The sequence below is a fragment of the Dermacentor albipictus genome, chromosome 1, assembly GCF_038994185.2.
Source record: "Dermacentor albipictus isolate Rhodes 1998 colony chromosome 1, USDA_Dalb.pri_finalv2, whole genome shotgun sequence".
NCBI classification, from domain to species: Eukaryota; Metazoa; Arthropoda; class Arachnida; order Ixodida; family Ixodidae; genus Dermacentor; species Dermacentor albipictus.
Genome location: NC_091821.1, coordinates 16,621,420 through 16,632,499, shown reverse-complemented (window position 1 = coordinate 16,632,499; position 11,080 = coordinate 16,621,420).

Below are 11,080 nucleotides of genomic sequence, written 5' to 3'. Positions count from 1 at the left end.
TTAGAACTTCCCCAGAGATGGTGGTGGGCATTAAAATCTCCAGTAATCACCAAAGGCTGCGGAGTCGCCGTCGTGATTCGCCGTAATCTCTGGCAGTCCAACCGACTTGAGGGCGATATGTAGGCTCCAATTAATGTGAAAGTGAGCTTGCCTTTCTTCACTTTCAGACATACGTATTGGTTTTCTTGGTCAGGCGACACTAGGTGATGGACATACGTAAGATCACGTCGCATGAATACGGTGATCTTGCTGCATTCTCCGTGGGTGGCGGACATGAAACACTCCTACCCGGACAGTCTGATGTTATCTGATAGGGGCTCGCAGGTGATGACTGGGAACTTATTCGTGAACACAAACTGTCGAAAGTCCGACATGCGTGACTTCAGTCCTCTGGCGTTCCACTGAAATATCGACGCGTTTCAGACTTCGTCACGAAACGATGGCTTCTGGAGAACCATGATTTTAACCAAGAGCTGCAAGTACTGGACTCAAAGTGTCCAGCACCTGTAGTGCGCTTTGCGCAGACGAAGACTTCATGTTGGTAAGTATAACGCGAAAGGCATTCATGAGCGACCGCAGAATGTTGATGACCTGGAGATCATCAGCCAGCGTCATTTCAACAGGTGCAGAAGCCGTCGAAGTCGGTGCGTTTTGAGGTAACTTAGCAGGGAGTTGTGCGCTCGGTATCTCAGGCCATTCTTCAGGACGGGCGAGCCTCCCCGCTTTGTTTGCTTTCCTTGTATCTGTCTTGGTGGCGCAGTGTGGTGATGCGGCAGTCCTTCTGACCTATCTGCAGTTTCGGAATTTCGTGAACGTTTTCGGTGTCGATGCCGACGTCGCCGAACAGCGGTAGCAGCCTCTCGATGCGTTGAATTGTCCCGCACCATTCGTTTTAGAATCGTGAATTCCCTCCGCATCCGCGGGAAATCCATTGATGCGGCCTTGTGAGGACAACTGCAGTTTGGGCACTTTAGAACATGTGCGTTGCAGGCGTCTTCTGAATGGGACTCAGAGCACCGCGGGCACACGACGTTGTTCACACAGACACCCTTCACGTGGCCAATCTTGCAACACTTGAAACACTGGAGGGGCTTCGGTACGAATGGTCGTACTGGATGGCGGACATATCCTACTTTGACGTGGGAAGGAAGGCTGTCTCCTTCAAACAAAATCTTCACACAGCTTGTGTTTCCCAATCTGGAAATCCTTGTAATGAAATTGCCTTCTGTCGTTAGCTTTATTAGCGTTGGCAAGTCGTCATTAGAAATGACAACGTCGACGTCATAAATGACGCCCGCAATACCATCGCCGCCTGTGGGGATCATTGATCGCAACTTTACATTGTCGATATCAGTTATATTACGTAGGTGTTGCAGGGCGCTGCGATGTAAAACATCAACTGCCAGGACATTCTCCCGCGAGTTTATTCGCACGTCTTTAATCTCATTTGGTGCGATTCTCTGAAGTAAGGAAGAGAGGACCTGCCTGTTGAGGAGGCGCAAATTGGTCGCCGGGTCCACGGGCATAAAGAGCACAGTGTGCGGCCAGCGCAGCGGTGCACTCTTCACGGTAGAAGTACTTGGCGACGAAGATGCCTGCAGTAGTCTTTTTTTCGCTGATCTACTCATCACGACCTGGAAGTCATCGTCCGACGAGTCGTAGCTGTCCGAACATATCTAAGTGGCCTCGCTGTCTGTATCGCTTGACGCACTTCCACGTTTCCTGGACGATAGCCGACCTGACGGCTGCACATCAGGAAAGTCCTCGGAGATTTCTTCATCCATTTGCAGCTCCCAGAAATGCAGGGAAACAAAGCGAAAAAGCGGAGACAAACGTAGAAGCGTTCTATCAAAGAATCACTTCGTCTTCTACCTCCCTGTTAAACAAGACTTCAAACATACTGATGGGCTAATTGGTGAGCCATAGTATTGAAGCAGAGCACTTGCACCCGACACGTACACGTACACATAGAAAGTCCCGCCGTCGTTGCTCAGTGGCAATGGTGTTCGGCTGCTGATCAAGAGGTCGCGGGATCGAATCCCGGCCGCTGCATTTCGATGGGGGCGAAAACGCCCGCGTACTTATATTTAGATGCACGTAAAAGAGCCCCAGGTGGTCGAGATTTCCGGAGTCCTCCACTACGGCGTCCCTCATAATCAGAAAGTGGTTTTGGCACGTAAAACCCCATAATTTAATTTTTTCAACACATAGAAAGGGCATACACAGACGCTGGACAGCAACTACCGCTTTATTCCTCAAAGACCCGCGTGTTGTAGTGTGCTTTGAGAAGCGCACGTGCTCTGATGGCCGTGAGGCGTCAACAAGACCCAGAGTAAAACAACAATAATGGCTTCTTTTTTTTATTCCCACTCTATGAATAATCAAAGTCCAAGACAGTGGTGCGCTTTTTCTGAGAATGATACAGAGGGGCAACTGATACACCTGTCTTTCCATTTGTGTACTAGAATACGGTTGAGTGGAAGGAGCGGCTGGGGCGGCGCATGCTTTGCGGCGAGGCGCGCAACGAGGAAAAATACTATAGCGGTTGTGAGGATTGTGAGGTCAATCCCATCGCTTGAAATCAGTTGTCAAGATTGGAGTCGGGCATGAATTAGGTGGTAGCTGGCCCATGCCATCGTCCAACTTATCCACGCTGAGGACGTTGTTGAAGGGAAGGACTGCTTCTCATCGAGAAGCATGGGTTTATTTACAGTATCTACATAAGGACGTTGCAGTTCACCAGTCTAGCATGACTGCGAGAGAGAATACACTAAGCAGCCGCACAACAGCGGTTTATAAACACTCAATCCTCCCTCGATCCCAATGTGAGGGAAACGTTCGACTGGGCACCGTAGACGAGTCACCTTTCTGCGAGAGGGCTTACATACACACACTTCCGCACAGGTTCACGGTCCCCACCGACGTCAGACGGTCTTCGCAGAACTCGGGGCTTACGTCAGGAAAGGCGCATCTTTATTCCCCGAGCTGACCCCCCCAGCGCGGCTGCCGGTTGTCCATTGTCTTGCGTCTTGAAAGGCGCGTGGGAAGGGGCCTCCAACTACGTTCCCTCGGGCAATCCCTTGTTCACAGCAGGCCGGGTCGGCGGTGGCGGGTTGCAGAAGTCATCGGCGACCTCAACTTCACGCCAGCCTTGCCGTATGGCCACAGTGCTGAACGGGAGAAGCTGTTGTGGAGGCGAGCGAAGGCTTCGTACAATTTTCTAAATTCTAGAGAAAAGTTTTCTCGGATCCAAAGAGCCACAGAATGATCTCCAGCGTTGTTTGTCAAGCTTGTCAAGGTGGCGCAGGACATGACGCTGAGCCCGGCGTGATGCAGTGACGTCTAATGGTGATTTGGTCCTTCTGTAGTTCCGTTCTGCTCGACGCCGTATCGCACGAAGTCGCTCGTACTGGTCGTCAATAGGTGATCTAGGTGAAGGTGCGCTGAGGTGTTTTGTTGTGTCATGTAATGTTGCCGCGATGACATCTTCAATATTGGATGGTGCTTGGATGGCTTGACATGCGGTGGTCACAGATTCTCGAAATGTTGGCGAATCGATAGAACGCACAGTGTGCGGAGCTGGGGGATGTAACCATTTCAACTGAACATATGTTGGTAGATGGTCACTTCCATGGGTGTCGAGATCAGCACACCATCGTGTGGCAGACAGCAGGCTTTTTGAAACAAACGCAATGTCAAGGCAACTGCTGTAGTAAGAGCCTCGAAGGTATGTTGCCGAGCCATCATCGATCACCACCAAGCCTTGACTAAGCATGAAGTCAGCCAAGTCTCTACCGCGGGCGTTCGTCGAAGCAGGGCCCCACGTGGGATGGTGGGCATTAAAGTCACCGATGACTATGTGGGGACCCGGACAAGCTTTCAGTATGGACAGCAAATATGAACAGTCTATGCTCGATGTTGGGGGTATATATCCGCCAATTACTGAGAGTGTGCGCCGCTTGTACTTCAGCGTTATGCAAACGTACTCGTTGGAAGAGAAAATAGTCTAGACGAATTGGAAATCCCACAGGTAACTCCGGAAGAAGTAAAGAAAGCCTTGGGAGATATGCAAAGGGGGAAGGCAGCTGGGGAGGATCAGGTAACAACAGATTTGTTGAAGGATGGTGGGCAGATTGTTCTAGAGAAACTGGCCACCCTGTATACGCAATGCCTCATAACGTCGAGCGTACCGGAATTTCGGAAAAACGCTAACATAATCCTAATCCATAAGAAAGGGGACGCCAAAGACTTGAAAAATTATAGACCGATAAGCTTGCTGTCTGTTGCCTACAAAGTATTTACTAAGGTAATCGCAAATAGAATCAGGAACACCTTAGATTTCTGTCAACCAAAGGACCAGGCAGGATTCCGTAAAGGCTACTCAACAATAGACCATATTCACACTATCAATCAGGTTATAGAGAAATGTGCGGAATATAACCAACCCTTATATATAGCTTTCATTGATTACGAGAAAGCATTTGATTCTGTCGAAACCTCAGCAGTCATGCAGGCATTACGGAATCAGGGTGTAGACGAGCCGTATGTAAAAATACTGAAAGATATCTATAGCGGCTCCACAGCCACCGTAGTCCTCCATAAAGAAAGCAACAAAATCCCAATAAAGAAAGGCGTCAGGCAGGGAGATACGATCTCTCCAATGCTATTCACAGCGTGTTTACAGGAGGTATTCAGAGACCTGGATTGGGAAGAAATGGGGATAAAAGTTAATGGAGAATACCTTTGTAACTTGCGATTCGCTGATGATATTGCCTTGCTTAGTAACTCAGGGGACCAACTGCAATGCATGCTCACTGACCTCGAGAGGCAAAGCAGAAGAGTGGGTCTAAAAATTAATCTGCAGAAAACTAAAGTAATGTTTAACAGTTTCGGAAGAGAACAGCAATTTACAATAGGCAGCGAGGCACTGGAAGTCGTAAGGGAATACATCTACTTAGGGCAGGTAGTGACTGCGGATCCGGATCATGAGACGGAAATAATCAGAAGAATAAGAATGGGCTGGGGTGCGTTTGGCAGGCATTCTCAGATCATGAACAGCAGGTTGCCATTATCCCTCAAGATAAAAGTGTATAATAGCTGTGTCTTACCAGTACTCACCTACGGGGCAGAAACCTGGAGGCTTACGAAAAGGGTTCTACTCAAATTGAGGACGACGCAACGAGCTATGGAAAGAAGAATGATAGGTGTAACGTTAAGGGATAAGAAAAGAGCAGATTGGGTGAGGGAACAAACGCGAGTTAATGACATCTTAGTTGAAATCAAGAAAAAGAAATGGGCATGGGCAGGACATGTAATGAGGCGGGAAGATAACCGATGGTCATTAAGGGTTACGGACTGGATTCCAAGGGAAGGGAAGCGTAGCAGGGGGCGGCAGAAAGTTAGGTGGGCGGATGAGATTAAGAAGTTTGCAGGGACGGCATGGCCACAATTAGTACATGACCGGGGTTGTTGGAGAAATATGGGAGAGGCCTTTGCCCTGCAGTGGGCGTAACCAGGCTGATGATGATGATGATGATGACTCGTTGGAAGCGTGTGCAGGAATGTCTTTACGAAGGCACGTTAAATTCCTACGAACAAAAGTGAGCACTTTGCTTAAATTGTGATCATTCCTTGACCACAGTGGCACATATCCAGACACGCGTAGTAAAGACGTCATGTTTGGTTCACATATTACAGCCACGGGAAACTGGTATTTTAACATCCATTGCCGAAAGTCTGCGAGGCGGCCTCGTAGGCCTCTGGCATTCCACTGCATTATTGCAGATCTTCGTAATTGGTTTTCAAAAGAGAGCGCCATGATGCCTTATTGTAAGGCCGCGAGGAGCGGTTCCAAAGCATCTTGAACATGTAGCGTGGTCTTAGCAACCGGCGTCTGTAGTCCGCAGAGAAGTGAACGCATCGTAGATATCAGGTGTTTCAGCATACTTTGTACATTTTCATTTTCTGTCTTATCATTCTCAACCACCTTTGCAGACACATCACCCGACGCATTTAAGCCTGTTTGTTTGGGTGGGAGCGACGGCCAGTCAATGTCATGAGTCGGTCGGCGGAAGCGTCGTTTTATGCAGCGCATGTGTTCCACGTGCTGCGGCCGAAGAAGGTACGTCGGGCCCGCATCTTGATCGCAGAAGCAAACTTCGCAAGCGAGGAGTTTGCCATGCGGCCGGTTGTCCATCTGTACGGGAAGTACTCTTGCCTTGCTGTCGTCGTCTGTGTCGCGATCGACGTCTGTGCGGCGTATCGATGTAGCAGCCTGTCTGTGAATGGAGTTGTCCCGCTCCATCTTTCGAAACACTGACATTTCGTCCTTGATTTTCTGGCAGTCGTTTGATGTAGCTTCATGTGTACCGGCGCCATTAGGGCATTTTAGGGCAGTAGCATCGCAGCTATCATTTTGATGGGCCCCTCCACACCGTTGGCATGTTACGCCGCCCTTGCAAGCTGCGCTTACGTGTCCTATTTTGAAACACTTCCGACACTGCACCAGTTTTGGCACGTAAGGGCGCACACGGTGTCTTACGTATCCTACTTTTACGTAGTCAGGTAATGTTTCAGAGTCAAAGACTATTTTAATACACCGGCATTGACCGAAGCGGTGAATCTGCACTATTGGTGCGGTGGAATTCAAAAGCCTCTCGAGGTCAGTGTCTGCGATTTCTTTGTCCACGTCAGAAATAAAGCCAGTCGAGGTTCCTTTTCCATACGCAAAGAAGGAGCATACTGGGATGTTTCCTAGTAGTGTGGCAGCCTTTAGCTTATCCAGAATTGACTTGTTCACGTCAACCGAAAGGATGTTCCTCCGTGCGTTAATTCTGATCTCGCTGACTTGGCCTGGCGCAATTCGCTCAAAGTACTCTGTTAAGCTCTGCCTGTTCAAGGTATTCAGATCGTCGGTAGTTGTGGTAGGGACGTAAGCAACAGTGAATGATTGCTTACCAGTGTCCTGCCTGGGCAACGATTCACTGTCTGTTGATGTCCTCCTGAGTTTTCTCTTCAAACGGCGACCCACGGCAAGTGTGAAATCGTTGTCCGATTCCATTTTTTCAACCGTTGAGCTGTCGGAAGATTCAAGGGTGACAGTGGAAGGGCCAGTGCGGTCCCTTGTCTTCGATGCAGCCAGTGGTGGACGACCAGGGTCAAACGCTTGGTTGGGATTCCTATCCCCCATCCCGGAGGATGACGTCAATTGTGCCCTTTGCACAGCCTCCGATGTCGAAAAACGTCCGAGACACAGGAAAATGAAGAGACCACAGCTATAGGCGTTCTTCTTCCGAGGCACTTCTAAAATATTAAAAATATTAAAATTCTAAAATAATTACTAAGATAAATACAAGGCTTTAAGTGCATTTGCCACAGGCACACGTTATATTATTCTCGATTGTACAAGTCCCTTGGTGTACAATTCTTGCTTACGCAAGAAGCGCAAGAGCTCAGACATACCTTTGTGCATCAGACTGTGCCTCACCTGTGAGGCACAATCTGAAGGTTAGGGATGATGTCGAGAAAGTTAACTTGCGCAAGATAATTAAGCACTCTTATAAAGTTAAAAAGCGCATCCTCTGATAAGCACATCGAGGGATGGGGTGGCATATGGTGTGAGTAGAGTTCGCTAAAATGAACCAATCGGTCTCCGTGAAGTTCAGGACATTGAATAAGGACATGTAGGACGGTTAGGTTCTCACCACAGCGTGTGCACGTCGGTGGGTCAGTTGCTGTCAAGAGATATTTGTGTGTGCCATAAGTGTGTCCTATTCTGAGTCGTGCCAGGGTGACTTCGGTGTGTCTATCAAGCTTCAGTCGAAAAGATTTGCTTAACTGCGGTTTGAGCAGGTGCAGCTTATTTTCAACTTCCTTGTCCAACTGAGCTTGCCAATGATTGCGGAGCGCCTTTCGTACCACTGGTTTCATGTCCACACCAGGTATCCAGGTTACCTCAACGGTATCCCGATAAGCCGCTTGTCCAGCATTATTGTCCGCCATTTTATTGCCTGCGATCCCAGAGTGTCCTGGCACCCAGCATACAACAAGAGCAAGGTTTTGTTCATATGCTACGTGAATGTGTTTAAGGAGCATGTTTAATACAGGGTTTCGGCTTGCTTTGCCACAGGACACGGCTGTGACAACGCTTAAGGAATCTGTGTATATTATGGACTTTTGTATCTTGTGCTGCACTATGTACTCAACAGTGATCAGGATACCGTACGCTTCGGCTGTAAAAATGCTGCTATGGTTATGTAAGGTTTTAGTGTTGGAAAAGTTTGGGCCATGGGCTGCACATGATACCGAAGTTGCAGACTTCGAAGCATCAGGGAAAAATGCCATCGATCTATACTTGTCTTCAAGGGCCAACAAATGTTGCTGGATGAGGGCACTTGGACAACTCTATTTGTTCAGTTCTGTAAAGGACAAGTCACAGGTAACTGTACATTGCTCCCAAGGTGGGATGGGTTCAGCATTGTCGCTTTCCTTCAGATCTGTGAAAAGTACTCCAAGTTTTTCCGCAACAGATTTTGCTGCCAACGAAAACGGCGGAGCGTGTGAAGGCCTGTTTAAGTACAATTGATTTGTGGACTGATCACTTATGAGTGATTTGCATGGATGTTGTTTTAGTGACATGGTTCTTATTGCATAGGTGACTACCAGATATGCACGTTGATAATCCAGTGGCCACTGATCCGATTCTGCATACAGACTTTGGATGGGGCTCGTACGAAAGGCACCAAGTGCTAGGCGGATACCTAAGTGATGCACAGGATCGAGTAGCTTAAGTGTTGTCTTTGATACCGAGTGGTAAACAATACATCCGTAGTCTATGCGTGACAACACAAGGCTTTTAAAAAGAGATAGGAGGCTATACCTATCTGTTCCTCACAAACAAACAAAAGTTTCACTAATACATATGCGCTCCATCTCGATGCAATATAAAACGGTTCCATGAGCTCCGTGGCACTCTAATTCTCGATTCTCCTCAGAATCCTGATCCTCCAAAGGCGCGGAGTGTACATGCAAAATATACAATGCGCAGGCAAATATGCAATACCGTTGCTTCTTATGGAAAGCTCATGTTCCCATGCACGTTCAATAAAGCAGCGGCTAGTTTGCCCGTTATGCAACTTTCCCTGCTTGCTACATTATGTGCTGGCTTTTCTCTTTAGGGGGTGCATTTCGGGGAAGGCGAAGCGCAAAAATGGCCGTGTACCATGCATGGAGTTGACATGGGAGAGGCACAGGTGGTTCCACAGATGGTCGCAGCTTGCAAACATGTTTCTGGTTCCTGCGCAGTGTGCCTGGGATAAGCATGTTAGTTTCCAAAGCATGTTGTTCAATTTCAGCAAGTCGTAGAGCTAAAAGAAACGACAAGGCAAAAATTGGCTTATTACGGGCCAATGTTCTCAAAAGAAAGCCAACTAGTAACCCATATTGGCAAATTCGCACGAAAGTCGGTCCAATAATTACCGCCTTGTTGAACGGCAGTGCCAATATTGTTTACTGACTGTGTAATGTGGGGCCAACGTTGGATCTCTATCAGAATGGCACAGCCAATATTCGCGCCACGCTGTTAACCTTAGGCCATCATTGGGCCAAGAATCAGAATGGCACTGCCAATATTGGAACCACGCTGTTAACCTTAGGCCGTCATTGGGCCACGAACTGCCAACATGTTTCCAACGTTGGCCCGACTTGACGTGCCGCCTGGATTTTCGTCTGCCGCTTCCGTGCACTTCAACGACCATCGCGCCCCGCGCAGTGATCAGCTGTCGACCAGCCAGGCAGCTTCACCACGTCGATGCTGGCAGTTCCCGTCGCCTGTGAGTTACACTTCCCCAAACCGTCAGAGTTTCACCAGTGAAGTCGGCAGGGGTGGTCGCTCCCCTACCCTGCGCCGGGGAAACCAACGGCAGCGACCTCCGGGGGGAAGGTTGCCCTCTGTCAAGACGACAAAAATACCCCCCCTCCTCCCACGCTCCCCACGAAGACGACCTGACAGCGACGACTACTCACGCCGACGACGTTGCCCGTGCCGATCCCAGCATTCCGGTGGATGGACATCATGTCACCGCACTTGTTGACACTGGCGCAGACTTCTAGATTATACGGCAAGAACTGGCCGCCTGCATCAGGAAAGTGAAGACGCTGTGGACAGGGCCTCACATCAGAAGTGCCGGGGGTGAGCTAATTACACCAACGGGAGCATGCACCGCCCGAATCTACATCGGTAATTACATCATCGTTGCTAGTTTCGTCACTCCCCCCAACTGCTGCAAAAATCTCATCTTGGGGATGAATTTTCTGCAAGATCATGGCGCAGTCATAAACATTCCGGAACGTATGGTGACATTTTCTGCCTCCACCATACGGCAACACGATGAATGACGGGCAACACGAGCGTTTGCGAATCGCCGACGATGTGCCCATTCAGCCGCGGTCCTGCCGCCTTCTATCTGTATCATGCACGAAGCCATACCATGGGGATGCGATCACGGAGCAAATCGCTGCACTATTGCTCACTCAAGGCGTTTCCATTGCTAGAGGCGTGCTCGACATGACTCATGGGCACGCGGAAGTCCTTCTAACGAACTTCAGCAACGAACGCCGTCACATCCAGAAGAATACCGCAATTGCGTACTGCGACGGCATCACGAAAGTTAAAGATTGTTTCGCTCTACAAGAAACGACCGTCCCGCCCTTCACTCCTTTATCTGTCGACGTCAGCTTCACCTTGTCGCATTCCCAGTGCCAGCGGCTATTGGAGCTGATACACCAGTTCGAAGATTGCTTTTCGACTATGTCAAAGGTCGCACAAGTACCACTGACCAAGCACCGTATCGTCGCGGATGACACTACGCGGCCGATTCGACAAAATCCCCACCGTGTAGCTCCAAAGGAACACGAAGAGATCTAAAAGCAAGTGGAGAAGATGCTAGGCACTAGGAATAGCAGGGGAGAGTTATTAGTAGAGTTTGCGGGACAGAATAATATGCGGATAATGAATACCTTCTTCCGCAAGCGGGATAGCCGAAAGTGGACGTGGAGGAGCCCAAACGGCGAGACTAGAAAT